This window comes from Leuresthes tenuis, unplaced genomic scaffold, assembly GCF_036924035.1.
Source record: "Leuresthes tenuis unplaced genomic scaffold, fLeuTen1.0.hap1 SCAF_1, whole genome shotgun sequence".
Taxonomy (NCBI): Eukaryota; Metazoa; Chordata; class Actinopteri; order Atheriniformes; family Atherinopsidae; genus Leuresthes; species Leuresthes tenuis.
This window is the reverse complement of record NW_027325355.1, coordinates 8,438,463-8,454,595: the sequence shown is the minus strand read 5'-3', so window position 1 is coordinate 8,454,595 and position 16,133 is coordinate 8,438,463. Positions and strand designations below refer to the sequence as shown.

The 16,133-nt window shown below is 43.6% G+C and overlaps 1 long non-coding RNA gene across 1 annotated transcript; it reads right to left on the bottom strand.

The window, feature by feature from the left end:
* Positions 1-460: 460 nt before the first annotated feature.
* LOC140292605 (uncharacterized) lies at positions 461-16,114 on the bottom strand. The gene is made up of 3 exons (XR_011912576.1): positions 15,869-16,114; positions 13,677-13,852; positions 461-4,264 (listed from the first exon to the last, which is right to left on the bottom strand). It is a non-coding gene; the product is annotated as an uncharacterized lncRNA (long non-coding RNA).
* Between the last annotated feature and the right edge of the window lie 19 nt (positions 16,115-16,133).

The window sequence follows — 16,133 nt, the reverse complement described above, 5'->3', positions numbered from 1 at the left end:
TGTGTTTGTTTTTTCTCTGCTTGTCTGCTTTCAGGTGCTCCTGGTGGCGCTAAGGCTGGATTCCCCTCAGAGGCCATGGATTGTTGTCTGTTTTGTTTTTTACAGGTGTAGCAGCTGGTTGTCTGGTTTTTGTTTCTATTTTTGTTCTGTTTCCTCTTCTTTCCTGTTCTTCTTTCCTTGTCCCCCGGTCCGGTTCAGTTCTATTACATGTCATATATTGTCAACAGAAATAAATAAATGGGCATCAAGGGGAGCTTTACATTTATAAAACTTCCCTTGGCAAAGCAAATCTGTTTGGCATCAAAGGTATTCAGACTACAATTCTGCTGCCATAATGCTGAACAGGAGAAGGAGAAAAAAAAAAGGATAGGATAGGACAGGATAACGTTATTAGACTCACCTTCTGGCATTTACACAGTGTTAGAAAAATTCTCTCAAAATTAGGCTCAGAATCGCTGGATACGATTAACACAAAACATTTATTTCTTGCAAGAAAGAGACAAGTCCGCACAAATCCACACAACCTGTCGGGAAGATGGCTCAGAGTTGTCTTCCCGACAAAATGGTGCTCCAGCTATTTATGTTGTTTATGCTTGCTGATCACACAATGTTATGAGAAAAGGCGCTTTTCTCACCATTCATTATTATGGGAAGGAACATTCAATGTTATGGGAAAAGGTGCTTCTCTCCCCATTCCTTGTTATGGGAAGGAACATTCAATGTTATGGGAAAAGGCATTTCTCTACAGTTAATATTATGGGAAAGACTAGTACAAGAGTCAAAACACTTTTGCTTGAATCATAGAAGAGGAAAAGATGGAGGGACTCTTCTGTCATAGTATAACTATATAATTTTTCCAACATTCCCTCCTGTTTATGCTATGAAGTATTAAAACTCCAAAAACCCTGCACCCCGTACAATTAACATTGAATGTATTTCTACCGTTCGCAGTGCATAGGAGCGAAAAACCCATTTGCTTTATTTACGGGAAAATTCTCCTATGGTCCCATTCTCTCCTTGGCCACCGACCGCTTAGTCACTCACTCAGTATCAAAGGTCGCACTCCGAACCGTTAATTTCAATGAATGGTGATGGATCTAGGTGTGACCAGCAAACACAAAACGGATACACAACCAAAAATACATGGCAATAAGGATAATACAAAAATCAATAAAACTATGACTAAATGATTAATGAATAAAAATGGAAATATGAAATATGGGAAAATGGAAATATGAAATATGGAAATATGAAAAACATAACAAAAATTAATACAATGGAATAATAAAAATGGAAATATGAAAAACATAACAAAATTAATACAATGGAATAATAACAAAAATAGATGGCAATAAGGACAAAAATCAATAAAACTATGACTAAATTATTAATGAATAAAACTATGACTAAATCATTAATGAATAAAAATGGAAATATGAAATATGAAAAACATAACAAAATTAATACAATGGAATAATAAAAATGGAAATATGAATAACATAACAAAAATTAGTAACACAATTAATAAAATGGAATAATAAAAATGGAAATATGAATAACATAACAAAAATGAATACAATGCTGTTTATTCAGTGCAGTTCCGTCACCAACACTGCAATCGTCTGCTTCTGGCGGAAAATCAGTCCGGCTTGGTCTTGAACGGTTAAGAATCTTGGAAGGAGAGGTTACTAGCACTTCACTTCCCGGAAGAGGTCTTTACCACCTCTTTTCCCTGTCTCCTTTGCATAGCCCTGTACATCTTCGACATCATCGTTTAACACTTCAAAAAGATTTTCATTAAACAAATAATTGAGAATTCACTCGGGGCCATGCAAGGTGCATTGTCCTTTAAACGTTATCTTCGCGTTGTTCTTCATCCTCATTTTCTTTATCTTGTATCTGCTGATACATCACGCGGGTAAGAGCGGTTTCAATCAGCTTCTTCGACAGTCGTCTCAAGCAAGGAATACAACAACAACCACAGATGATTATTATGGCTGAGCAAACCGACAGAGATAGCAGGACGGATGTAATTAGTCCACTCCATCGGCCAAACCATTTCTCCATCATGTCCGTGAAGGGGTCGTTGATCCCTGAGTTCGCTATCAGTTCTGCCAAGAGTGATGTGAGACCCTCTAGGGCCTTGGTGATGCTTCCATCTGGAGAAGTATTGTTAGGAATGAAGGTGCAACAAATGGTTCCAAACATTTTACATACACCCCCTTTCTCTGCTAACAACATATCCAAAGCCATCCGATTTTGCCATGCCATAAGTGATGTTGGACCTAATTGCTCAGCAATACCTTTAAGAGCGTCCCTAGTGTAGTTTACAAAGCGCTGTTGGTTGTAATAGATGTAATTTATCCAATCGACATTCTTATTTATTGTTGCCCACCAGAAAAGAAAAGATTCAAATCCTGAAGCTATTTGGTTTCTAGCTTTGAACTCATCCGGAACCCCCCTAGGGACCCCAATGCTGTCCAAGTACACTCTGTTGTCAAATGAACCCCCAGGCGCAGTTGAACGTATTAGACGTCTCCGTCCCAGTCCCTCTGCAGAGAGATTCTTACTCACTGCCTTGAAATCCTCCAAGGCTAACAGATGGAAAGGCATCAGTAGTTGGGCCACTGCACAACTGCCTTGCCAATTGGGCGGAAGGACTGGCCTCAGTTTCCTATCCCCACACAGCCACCAGAGGTCTGCTCTCATGGAAGTCTGGTTCCGAAACCAAGATGCTGGGTAGTTACCTGCGTCCTGAGTGACATTGATGGATTCTTGACAATAATCTGACATGAGTGTACCCACATCCTTACTTGTACCCCTGTGAATGAAACATGTATAATTACCCTTATAAACCAACGCTAAGGGTGGTACATCTCTTTTCTTAACTGCTGGGAACAACAAAGAGATAGTTTTACATTGCTTTGTGATTGGTACAAAAGATTCATTATACAATTGTAATACACATTGTAAACTAGTGGGGTCAGATTGATGATGATCGCCTAAGTGAAATGGTACAGTTCCCAAGTATGGTCTGGCTTTAGCACATGCAATGCAATTAGATCGATTGTTTTGTCATGCTGTATACACCATCCATTCAAGCCATTCATTACGATACTCCATAATCTGTTTCCAAGGCCAATTTGTCCTCGTAAGTTAGATCAGTGAGATATTTGATATGGCGCTCAGGGGGTGGTGTATTACTGAAGATGTTTGCATATTTGTAGGATTTGTTCTTGTGAGTTTTTTTTTTCAATATCTGTTACCGTAATCATAAAGTTTCCGATCAAACCCTTTTTCATGTGAGCCTAACACCTGTGTCACTCGGTTTGGGTCTTTTTAAAGTTCTAATGAGTGGATTGCATTCGTCAATCTTACAGTTTGGATCAAACTGCCCCTTAATGATGGATAAACGATCAGAAAGGGGGTCCGGGCCGGTTGATGCTTTTTGGGGTTTATAATTCCAAAGATGTGGTCCACTATTCGTTATTACAAAATTCCAACTGTTACATCGGCGATCCCCTGGAAATCTGGTACCTGCATAGGTTTCACAAATGTATTTTTCAGAGAATACATGGGCTTTCTGGTTGTCCTTACAGTTAATAACCGAGCAGAAATCAATCTCAGCCACTCCGTCCATTCCTGCAACAAAAAACAGGTTGACAATTTCTCTGTTGAATCTCATGGACCTTGTCTCTCTCTGGATCATCTGTGTGAAGAAGGTGGGAGGCAGAACAGTGGTATTTTCATATAACACTTTCTCCCTAGTTCCATTTATTTGTTTTTCATTCCAAATAATCGGGAGTACCAAAGTAAGAGCAATGACTAAAAGTACACAGCTGGTTCCTCTTAATCCACATAATCCCTCTAATCTGAATGGATGCCACGGCCGCTGCCTGTCCATTTCCCCTGTCTATTTTAGCCACACCCTATGTTCCTGTTTTAGCCGTTGTTTTCTTCACTGAGGTTGAGACGATCCCCCTCCTGTTGAGAGAATTCCCCTTTGTAGTCAGACTTATGCCTCAGAGAACTGTGGTGGGTAACAAATTTTTCCCTTCTTCTAAAAGCTGTGGCCTTATTAGTTTGCAATGGGATAAGTGAATCCAGGAAGTCCTTTCTGCTATTTTAGCTGCTGTGGGTGTTGTAAGTAATACCTGATATGGCCCTTCCCACCTTGGAGTTGACCAGTTCTTTTTCTTTATCACTTTGATGAGGATCCAGTCACCGGGTTTTACTGTCTTCAGCGCTTCCTCCACAGGTTCACCTGGAACAGAATTGACAGAAGAGATCTCTCTGCTTGTTAACATTTTCACCATGTAATCTGCTAGAGTTTCTTCTCTTTCTTCGTCATGTCTGGAGAATGGTTTTAATTGTGGGAGTAAAAATGGTCTGCCATACATAATTTCAAATGGAGTTAATCCTGTATTCGTTGGAGTTACATGCATGTTTAGGACTACTAGTGGTAAACAGTAAACCCAGTTCTTTTTAGTTTCTTCCATGATTTTCTTCAGTCTTGATTTAATTATTCTATTGTGCCTCTCCACCAAACCTGCTGACTGTGGATGATATGCACAGTGGTTTCTGAGATCTATTTGTAAGTTCTTTGCCATTAGAGAGATGATATTGTTTACAAAATGTGTCCCATTATCACTATAATTTTTTTCAGGAATTCCAAATCTAGGAATTATTTCTTTTACCAATGCTTTTGCTACTGAGAGTGCATCTGCCTGTGTACATGGAAATACTTCAACCCACTTGGAAAAAACATCGATTATCACCAAGCAGAATCGTTTCCCTTTACATTTATTTAGTTCAATGAAATCCATACAAATGTGTTGAAAAGGGTACGTTGGTTTGGGGAATTGTCGTCTTCTTGGTCTTAGATTGCCCTGTGGATTGTGTTTTGCACAGATTAGACACATTAGACAAAAATTCTTTGAATAATTAATGAAGCCATACGCGCTAAAGACTTTGTTTATTGTTGCAGCCATCCCTCCTGCAGAGACATGACATGGTCCATGACTCACTATTGCAGCACATCTAAATAAGCCTTTTGGCAGTATGGGCTTCCCTTCAGGTCACTCATATAAGTTTGATTGTGTGTTGTAAATGGCACCTTTATTTAGCCATTTCTGTTTTTCCGGTGTTGGGGCGGTTTTTTGCATATCACATAACACTTGATGGTTTATTCCTGTATCAGTTTCTTCTTTCGAGAACAGGAGGAGGTTCTCTGTAGGCAGCTGAGCAGCTTTTCTTGCTTCTTCATCTGCCTTTCTATTACCTTTTGAAACATAATCCGTGTTTTTAGTATGCGTAGTGCATTTACATACTGCTACTTTAGTAGGAAGCAGGATAGCATCTAATAATGCTAAAATCAAATTTTTATGATTTATAGCTTTTCCAGTAGAAGTTGTCATTCCCCTGTTTTTCCATTGTTGTGCAAAAACATGAACTGTTGAGAAAGCATATTGACTGTCAGTGTAGATATTCACAACCTTACCATTTCCTAATTTGCAAGCTTCCGTTAAAGCTACTAATTCGGCTGCTTGAGCAGAGAATTTCTTCGGTAGTGGTTGCTTTAAGAGAGTTTCAGTTTCAGTTACTACAGCAAAACCTGTAGCATTTGTTCCATCAGTATTCTTCTTGCTGGAACCATCTACAAACATAGTTATTTCTGCATTTTCATAGGGAGTATCAGTCAAATCCGGTCTGGGCAAAACACTGATAGATATTTCTGCTATACAATCATGTGGCTCCCCATCCTGTGAAGTAGGCATCAATGTGGATGGATTAAGTGTAGTACATCGTTCCACAGTGAGGTGTGGCTGTGAAAGGAGAACAGTCATGCAGGAGAGATGTCGGGAGGGGGATAGATACGAGATTTTGTTCTACAATAATATTACAGCCACAGCATGAGGTACTTTAAGTGTTAGTGGGTGAAATAACACAATGGCTGCTGATGAGAGCACTGCCATCGAGGCAGCTACCACTGCTTGAACACAAGGTGGCAGTGCTCTGGCCACTGCATCCAATCGGGAAGAGTAGTAGGCAATTGGTCTGGATTTTCCCCCATGTGCTTGAGTTAACACTGATGTCATATATCCCTCTTTGCAATCCACTGTTTAGACAAAGGGTTTTGAGTAATCTGGTAATCCTAGCACAGATGAACTGACTAACAGTTGTTTTATTTTTAAAAATGCCTCGTCTGCTTCTGGTGTCCATACTAAAGAATCTGTGGCAGCCAAGGGGGTGTCATAGATCAAGGCAGATAAGGGGGCTGTAATGAATGCATAGTTCGATATCCAACTCCTGCAAAAATTAATAACTCCCAGAAAGGACATCATTTGTCTTTTTTTTTTTGGTTTTGGTGCTTGCAAGATTGCTGTCTTTCTCGCTTCATCTAAATGTCTGCCTTCTTGTGAGAGATCGTAGCCCAAGTATTTTACAGTAGTTTCCCACAGTTGTAATTTGTTTTTACTGACTTTGTGACCCTGTTCCGCCAAGAATTGCAAAAGCGCTAGTGTGTCTATTTTGCAGTCTTGTTCTGTCGGTGAAGCCAATAAAATGTCATCCACATATAACAACACTTGGCTGCCATTTGGAGGATTGAATTTGGCTAGGTTAGCTGACATTGCTTGAGAGAATATTGTTGGTGATTCACAATATCCTTGTGGAAGTCTGGTATAAGTGTATCTTTTCATTCTGTAAGTGAAAGCAAACCAAAATTGACTATCTGGGTGCACAGGTACAGAAAAGAAAGCATTACTTATATCAACAACAGTGAAGTACTTATTCCTCGGTCACAAATCATTTAACAGAGTATTTGGATCCGGTACTGTGGGGGCCCGTGGCACAACAGCTTTATTAACTGCCTGCAGATCCTGCACCATCCTCCAACCAGTGGAGGGAGGAGCCATTTTCACAGGAAACAATGGAGTGTTACATGGAGAGTCAGGACATTCCACTATAAAACCTGATTTAAGAGAAGCTTCCAAAATTGGACCTATTCCTTCCTCAGCCTCAGGTTTAAGTGGATATTGTCTTTGATGTGGCCTGAAAGAAGAAAGAGGAGTTATACAGACGGGTTCGACATTTTTTATTAGTCCCACGTCTGCTGCTCCCTTCGACCACAAGTGTTCTGGTAGCCCTTTTATTTCTGCTTCTTCACTTTCAGTGAGTGTGAAAATGGATCAGAATCTGCTTTTTTGTTGCCATATCTGTCCTTCTAGGTGCACATTTGGTTTTGCGTGTGTGGTCCAATTTAATGGACTAGTATATGCATCCAATATCTCGGAATATTCTATTCCTGGTTTTACTTCCTCCCAATCTGAGGCTTCTTCACATGCAGTCACAAACACACCTAAACGCCTCCAGTGGTCATCTGTGGATTTGAAGAGTGACACATGAGGTGCATTACATGATCTTAAAACCTTTCTCATGCTGGGGGAGAGTGAACAACTAGCTGCGCAACAACCCTCTTTATTCCAGTATAAGTGTTTCAATTTTAACATGGTCTGTTTTTCTTTGAAGAATTGTTTCTCATACTTTCTGTCAGGCCCTTGAGTGTATTTGTAATACATAGTGCAGTGTAATTCCTCTGGTGACCTGAGGGTGAGCTCTCCTGAGACGTGTTCTTTTGCTTTTTTAAGGAGTGGAAGCGCGATAGAACTGGGGCCTGTAGAAACAAGATCCAAACTATACCAGTATGAAGGTGGTCTCGCGAATGCTTCATTCGGACAACGGTTAACCCTTTTTCTTCTGGAACTATCCCTAGTTTCAATGCATGAAGTATGTCTATTCCCAGCAAATTACAGGGACACAGAGTGGACAAGACAACTTGACAATCAGCACTCACTCCAGTCCGTGCATCTTTTACTGTTAAGAGTTTTGATAAACGCTCAGGATGGCTCTTACCATTTGCTGATTTGACCCAAATAATTTCGTTGGATTTCTCAACTCCAGGAATGTCATCAGGGTGAATTACAGTTCGTGTTGCACCTGTGTCGCATAGAAAAGTCACCTCCGCCCCTAAAACATTCAGTGTAATCTCAGGTTTGACATCATACTGTAACATTAGTTCGATTCCCTCCAGGTTCAACACTTCCTCCATCCTGGTTACAGCTGGAGTTGTTTTCTCTTTATCTAGTCATAATTGACTCCCAACCTCATCCTTGCTCCTGCAGTCTTCAACTGTTGTTCATAAGGAGAGTCAACATCCCCATTTTCTGGCGGACTCAGTCCACTGTGGAATTCAAACACCTCTTTTAGTCTATGATTATATAGATCAACATCTTCCCATTCCTTCTGCACACAATGGTTAATTTGGTTCCAATCAGCCCGTTTTGTATATTTAGTTTCAGTTCGTTTCAGTAAAGCTTCAAATCTGTCGGCTAGATCTCTTGACTGATACTGCAAAACTGCTCCATGAGTATTAAGGGCACTCCAATCACCACGGATCACACACCAATCCGCTCTCATCACATTTCTCACTGCTTTTTCCAACTCCAAACCATTCAACCTGTAGCTCTCATACAGATTCTTTAGGCTACCTTTAAACCCCTTAACATTTACTTTTGGGTGTGGAATGTCCTCCGTTGCTTTTCTTACATCCTCAGCTGTCCATGGTCGGTAAACGTACATGAATTCACTTTCCTCCTCCCCCCCTCTCGGATTAGGTACTTGGATCATGGGCAAATTCTCAACGTCCTGGCTAGCTGGATCACGGTACACCTTCCATGCAGAACTAAAATTTTTCCCTGACCTAGTTACTTGTGTCTTATCTCTCTTTTAACACCTAACACCTCTTTTTGTTGCTTATCTATCTCCTTTTTTCTCTCTCTGATTTTCTCCTCTGTGCCTCAGTGAGCCAGGCCTTGGCCTGCACGAGACCGTTCTTTTTATTTTTATTTTTATTTCTACGGCCTGCTCTCTCGATATCTTTTACTAATTCTGCGCACTTTTCAACGTTGAAATTCTCTTCAAACCCAAATTTTCTCCCATCTGTCTAAATATTTAATATTTTCGGGGTTTTTCTGAAACATGATTTTAGCACTGCCACTTAACTTCCAGTTAGCTTTAAAACAGTTATTTCCCATACTGTACTCTTGCAGCTAATCAATTTTCAGTGGAGTTATTTTGAGTACTACTGAATGAAACACTACTTCTGTCGTTATGTCACGAGCAACAACCAGACTCCAATGTTTACTTCAACTCAGTTAGTCAGTAATACATTTTTCTGTCGTCACCATCAGCAACATCACACACCAGCAGCTGTTTCACTCTTATACAGACATAGCAAATAAACCAACACTGCAGCAAAGAAGGAAAAAACAACAATTTAACAAACAAATAATTCAGCAACCAGCCCTCTTAGCAAAACAAACAATTCTGTCACAAAGCAACAATTCAACAATGAAACAAACAATTTAACAAAAAAAACAGGCCCTTTACCATCAGCAACAACACACACACACAGCTGTTTTACTCCCATACATACATAGCAAATAAAACAACACTGCAGCAAAGACTTTAACAAACAATTTGACAAACAATTTAACAAATAACCATAGATGGGGGGCAAAAATTCAACAACCAGCCCATTTAGCAAACAAATGTTTTAACAACCAGACGTTCAACAAACAAACAATCAGACGTATGACACAAACAAAACTAAAATGGATTTAATTCTTGCGATATTTCATCGCAAACTCTCTTAAGAAAGATTCTGTTTCTAACGCGCGGCGCGGAGTTATTTATTCCTGTAGTCTTCTCACACAGACTATGGACTGACCTTTGCTGACTGCTTCTGCTATCCTGGTTTAATAAAACACACATAGACCTTTCACCTTTCCTGACTGCTTTTACAGTACCAGCTAAAAAGCTACTTACAGTACTAAAGGCTTTTTCTTTGATCCACCTTTGCTGACTGCTTCTACTATGGGTTAATCCAGCACAATTTACACACAGTTAACAGTTAAAAGGCTTATTTCCTTTGCCTCACCTTTTCTGACTGCTATTATGTTTTCATGGGTTAATCCTATACACAGTTACCAGTTAAAAAACTGACCTTTTCTGACTGCTTCTTTTATGGGTTAATCCAGCACAATTTACACACAGTTACCAGTTAAAAGGCTGACCTTTTCTGACTGCTATTAGGTTTCTATGGGTTAATCCTATACACAGTTACCAGTTAAAAGGCTGACCTTTTCTGACTGCTTCTTTTATGGGTTAATCCAACACAACCCACACACGGTTACCAGTTAAAAGGCTAACTTTTTCTGACTGCTTCAATTGTGAGTGTTCCAACATAACTTATACACAGTTAAAGTTAAAAGGCTTCTTTACTAGGTTGCATTTGAAATAGTAATTTGAAATAGTAATAGTAATATCCATCATCTGCCGCTTATCCGGGGGTCGGGTCGCGGGGGCAGCAGCTTGAGCAGAGAAACCCAGACGTCTCTGTCCCCGGCCACTTCCTCCAGCTCTTCCGGGGGGACCCCGAGGCGTTCCCAGGCCAGCCGAGAGACATAGTCTCTCCAACGTGTCCTGGGTCTCCCCCGGGGTCTCCTCCCAGTGGGACGTGCCCGCAACACCTCCCCAGGGAGGCGCCCAGGGGGCATCCTAACCAGATGCCCGAGCCACCTCATCTGACTCCTCTCAATGCGGAGGAGCAGCGGTTCTACTCCGAGCCCCTCCCGGATGAGTGAGCTTCTCACCCTATCTCTAAGGGAGAGCCCAGACACCCTGCGGAGGAAACCCATTTCGGTCGCTTGTATTCGCGATCTTGTTCTTTCGGTCACTACCCACAACTCGTGACCATAGGTGAGGATGGGAACGTAGATTGACCAGTAAGTAGAGAGCTTCGCCTTCTGGCTCAGCTCCCTCTTCACAACAACAGGTCGGTGCAGAGCCCGCAATACTGCAGACGCCGGACCGATCCGCCCGTCAATCTCCCGCTCCATTTGTCCCTCACTCGTGAACAAGACCTACAAGAGATACTTGAACTCCTCCACTTGGGGAAGGATCTCATTCCCGACCCGGAGAGAGCATTCCACCCTTTTCCGGCTGAGAACCATAGTCTCGGATTTGGAGGTGCTGATTCTCATCCCAGCCGCTTCACACTCGGCTGCGAATCGCTCCAGTGAGAGCTGAAGGTCACGGCCTGACGACGCTAACAGAACCACATTATCTGCAAGAAGCAGAGACCCGATTCTGAGGTCGCCAAATCGGACACCCTCAACGCCCTGGCTCCGCCTAGAAATTCTGTCTATAAAAGTTAGGCACAGAATCGGTGACAAAGGGCAGCCCTGACGGAGTCCAACTCTCACCGGAAACTTATCCTATCAAGGGGTCCGGCACTCCATATTCCCGGAGCACCCCCCACAGGACTCCACGAGGGACACGGTCGAACGCTTTCTCCAAGTCCACAAAACACATGTAGACTGGTTGGGCGAACTCCCATGCACCCTCCAGGATCCTGCCGAGGGTATAGAGCTGGTCCACTGTTCCACGGCCAGGACGAAAGCCACACTGCATCTCCTGAATCCGAGGCTCGATTATCCGACGGATCCTCCTCTCCAATACCCCCGAATAGACCTTACCAGGGAGGCTGAGGAGTGTGATACCCCTATAGTTGGAACACACCCTCCGGTCCCCCTTTTTAAAGAGGGGGACCACCACCCCAATCTGCCAGTCAAGAGGCACTGTCCCCGATGTCCACGCGATGCTGCAGAGGCGTGTCAGCCAAGACAGCCCTACAACATCCAGAGCCTTGAGAAACTCAGGACGGACCTCATCCACCCCCGGGGCCTTGCCACCGAGGAGCTTTTTGACCACCTCGGCAACCTCACCCCCAGAAATGGGAGGCCCCGTCTCCGAGCTCTCCGACTCTGCCTCTTCCGAGCACGTGTTGGTAGGATTGAGGAGTTCCTCGAAGTACTCCCCCCACCGACTCACAACATCCCTAGTTGAGGTCAGCAAAGCCCCGTCCCCACTGTAAACAGTGTTGACTGTGAGCCGCTCCCCCCCCCCTGAGACGCTGGATGGTGGACCAGAATCTCTTCGAGGCCGTCCGGAAATCGTTCTCCATGGTCTCACCGAACTCCTCCCAGGCCCGAGTTTTTGCCTCAGCAACCGCCGAAGCCGCGGCCCGTCTGGCCTGTCGGTACCTATCAGCTGCTTCCAGGGTCCCACTGGCCAAAAAGGCCCGATAGGACTCCTTCTTCAGCTTGACGGCTTCCCTCACCACTGGTGTCCACCAGCAGGTTCGAGGGTTGCCGCCACGACAGGCACCGACCACCTTACGGCCACAACTCCGATCAGCTGCCTCGGCAATGGAGTCACGGAACATGGCCCATTCGGACTCAATGTCCCCCACCTCCCCCGGGATATGGTTGAAGCTCTGCCGGAGGTGGGAGTTAAAGCTCCTTCTGACGGGGGATTCTGACAAACGCTCCCAGCAGACCCTCACAATACGTTTGGGCCTGCCAAGTCTGATTGGCATCCTCCCCCACCAGCGGAGCCAACTCACCACCAGGTGGTGATCAGTTGACAGCTCCGCCCCTCTCTTCACCCGAGTGTCCAGGACATACGGCCGCAAGTCCGATGATACAACCTCAAAGTCGATCATCGAACTGCGGCAAAGGGTGTCCTTGTGCCAAGTGCACATATGGACACCCTTATGCCTGAACATGGTGTTCGTTATGGACAGTCCATGACTGGCACAGAAGTCCAACAACATAACACTACTCTGATTCAGATCGGGGGGGCTGTTCCTCCCAATCACACCCCTCCAGGTCTCACTGTCATTGCCCACGTGAGCATTGAAGTCCCCCAGCAGAACGAGGGAGTCTCCGGTAGGAGCATTCTCCAGTGCCTCCCCCAGAGACTCCAAAAAGGGTGGGTACTCTGAACTGCTGTTTGGCGCATAGGCACAAACAACAGTCAGGATTCGTCCCCCCACCCGAAGGCGGAGGGAGGCTACCCTCTCGTTCACTGGGGTAAACCCCAATGTACTGGCACACAGCCGGGGGGCAATAAGTATGCCCACACCTGCTCTGCGCCTCTCACCATGGGCAACTCCAGAGTGGAAGAGAGTCCAACCCCTCTCAAGAGGACTGGTTCCAGAGCCCAAGCCGTGCGTCGAGGTGAGTCCGACTATATCTAGCCGGAACCGCTCAGCCTCGCGCACCAGCTCCGGCTCCTTCCCCAACAGAGAGGTGACATTCCACGTCCCAAGAGCTAGCTTCAGTAGCCGAGGATCAGACCGCCAAGGCCTCCGCCTTCGGCTGCTACCCAGCTCACATAGCACCCGACCCCCTTGGCCCCTCCCACGGCTGGTGAGCCCGTCGGAAGGGGGACCCACGTCATCATTTCGGGCTATGCCCGACCGGGCCCCATGGGCACAGGCCCGGCCACCAGGCGCCCGCTGCCGGGCCCCACCCCCGGGCCTGGCTCCGGGGGAAGGCCCCGGTGTCCCATATCCGGGCAAGGGATCACGAGGTCCAAATTTTTTGTTCATCATAGGGAGTCGAAATAGTAATATTCTTAGGAAAATAGCAACGCCCCAATTTATTTAAAGGCCTCCAGTTTCCACCAATTGTTAGTTAATTAATCAAAATTTTCCCTAATAATCACACTATTTCTCACCAACAATAGTAACACAAAGGGTTCCTTACCATAAATCCACTGGTAAGTTAAACAACGAAGAATCCAGCGAGTCTGTCCACTGATTCAAAAATAGATCCTTTCACCTTTCCTCCAGCCAGTGGCAGCCGGCCTCTATCAGAAACTCTGCTGAGAGGACTTCAGTTAGGAATCCTGGACTCCCCCGTGCACGGTTTCAGCTCCGATTCTGGAAGGTGGAAAGGAGTTAGAATCCGGCTCGAAGGACCATTATGTCAGAAAAATTCTCTCAAAATTAGGCTCAGAGTCGCTGGATACGATTAACACAAAACATTTATTTCTTGCTGGAAAGAGACAAGTCCGCACAAATCCACACAACCTGTCGGGAAGATCGCTCAGAGTTGTCTCCCCGACAAAATGGTGCTCCAGCTATTTATGTTGTTTATGCTTGCTGATCACACAATGTTATGAGAAAAGGCGCTTTTCTCACCATTCATTATTATGGGAAGGAACATTCAATGTTATGGGAAAAGGTGCTTCTCTCCCCATTCCTTGTTATGGGAAGGAACATTCAATGTTATGGGAAAAAGGCATTTCTCACCAGTTAATATTATGGGAAAGACTAGTACAAGAGTCAAAACACTTTTGCTTGAATCATAGAAGAGGAAAAGATGGAGGGACTCTTCTGTCATAGTATAACTATATCATTTTTCCAACGGACGTCTAAAGCGTTCAACTGTGCCTGGGGGTTCATTTGACAATAGAGTGTACTTGGACAGCATTGGGGTTCCTAGGGGAGTTCCGGATGAGTTTAAAACTAGAAACCAAATAGCTTCAGGGTTTGAATCTTTTCTTTTCTGGTGGGCAACAAAAAATAAGAATGTTGATTGGATAAATTACATCTATTACAACCAACAGCGCTTTGTAAACTACACTAGGGATGCTGTTAAAGGTATTGCTGAACTGAAAATGTTCGGAACTTTTTCCAAGGCCCTGGAGGGTCTCACATCACTCTCGGCAGAACTGATAGCGAACTCAGGGATCAACGACCCCTTCACGGACATGTTGGAGAGATGGTTTGGCCGATGGAGTGGACTAATTACATCCGTCCTGCTATCTCTGTCGGTTTGTTCAGCCATAATAATCATCTGTGGTTGTTGTTGTATCCCATGCTTGTTCTTATGGGGTTTAAAATAAAGCTATAGAAAAAAAAAATCAGGTTCAGTTTTAGGTCCAACACCTTTTGATCTTTATATGCTTTCCATTATTTCCATAATTAGGCTGATAACACCCAGCTTTACATGTCCCCGGGCCTGTAGGTCATCTTATAAATTGTATCTCTGCTATTAAAACATGAATGGAAGAAGATTTTTTACAGCTCAACCACGTCTGTGGAACAGAAGATGTTAATGCTTTTAAAGCCAAACTAAAGATCACCTTTCTGACCTGGATTCTATTGGAGTTCATATTCCTTTTACTTCTGCTCACACCTTTTTACCTTGTTGTGATCATTTCGAGATGATGCTGCAGCTTTGCAGCTTTTACCATTTTTTTTTATGTTTGAGCTGCAAACTGTAACGACCTTTGATGGATGAGGACTCAAAACCCACAACTCAAGGAAGGTATGTAAAAAAAGGGTTTATCTAAAAAAAAAAAAAACTAAAGACACTCACAGGGAGGATAATTACAACGAAGATTATCTTTATCTTAACTCGCTTGACGGACATAGGTGACTTTTCAGCAGGGCTTCTCCTGCTGAAAACTGACTGCACTCTATGTCCGTCCCTATAAGTCTTTACTGCAAGGAGTGATATTGACCAAATTCACTGTACATGCATCTAGTAAACACAGAGAATGTTACACAGAATGTAAAGGCAAACCGTTAGTTACAGTTCTATATATACTGCATTATTGTATTCATAATTATACTCTTAAAAGTACAAGTTATCCAAAAAGTTACTTCAGTAAATATAAGTCGTTATTACCCACCTCTGATAACACTTGCTGATTTCTCATTGTGTCATATGATTGCCATCTAATGTGACATTAAAACTATCTACATTCTTTCTGCTTTCATTTCCTACTCTTCATAAAAATGTTTAACTTTTTTTTTATCTGCGTCGTTCTTTTTCAGTAGCCTCTTCACTTGGGCTACAGGACATTTTGACATTGCACAGTAAAAAACATTTCTCTCCATGCTGGTAGCTGACCCGTATATTATATCTACGAGTAGACCAACGCTTACTTCTTCTGAACTGATGCGCTGATGTGCGTTCCCGTCGGGGGCACTTGTTTTTTGGTAAGCAGTCTCTTTTCGGCACTACACCAGAAGCAGGTGTCACGTAGTACGCCCGGGGAACGTCATCAATTTCAGCTCCTCCACTCAATGAAGCAAGCCGCCCCCTCTGGTACTCACACAGAAGTAATTATGAGCAGGATAAGAATATTACATAGTAAACTGAATAATACACTTAAGATAATGGGGAAACATCCAACTGGGCAGTGTAGCT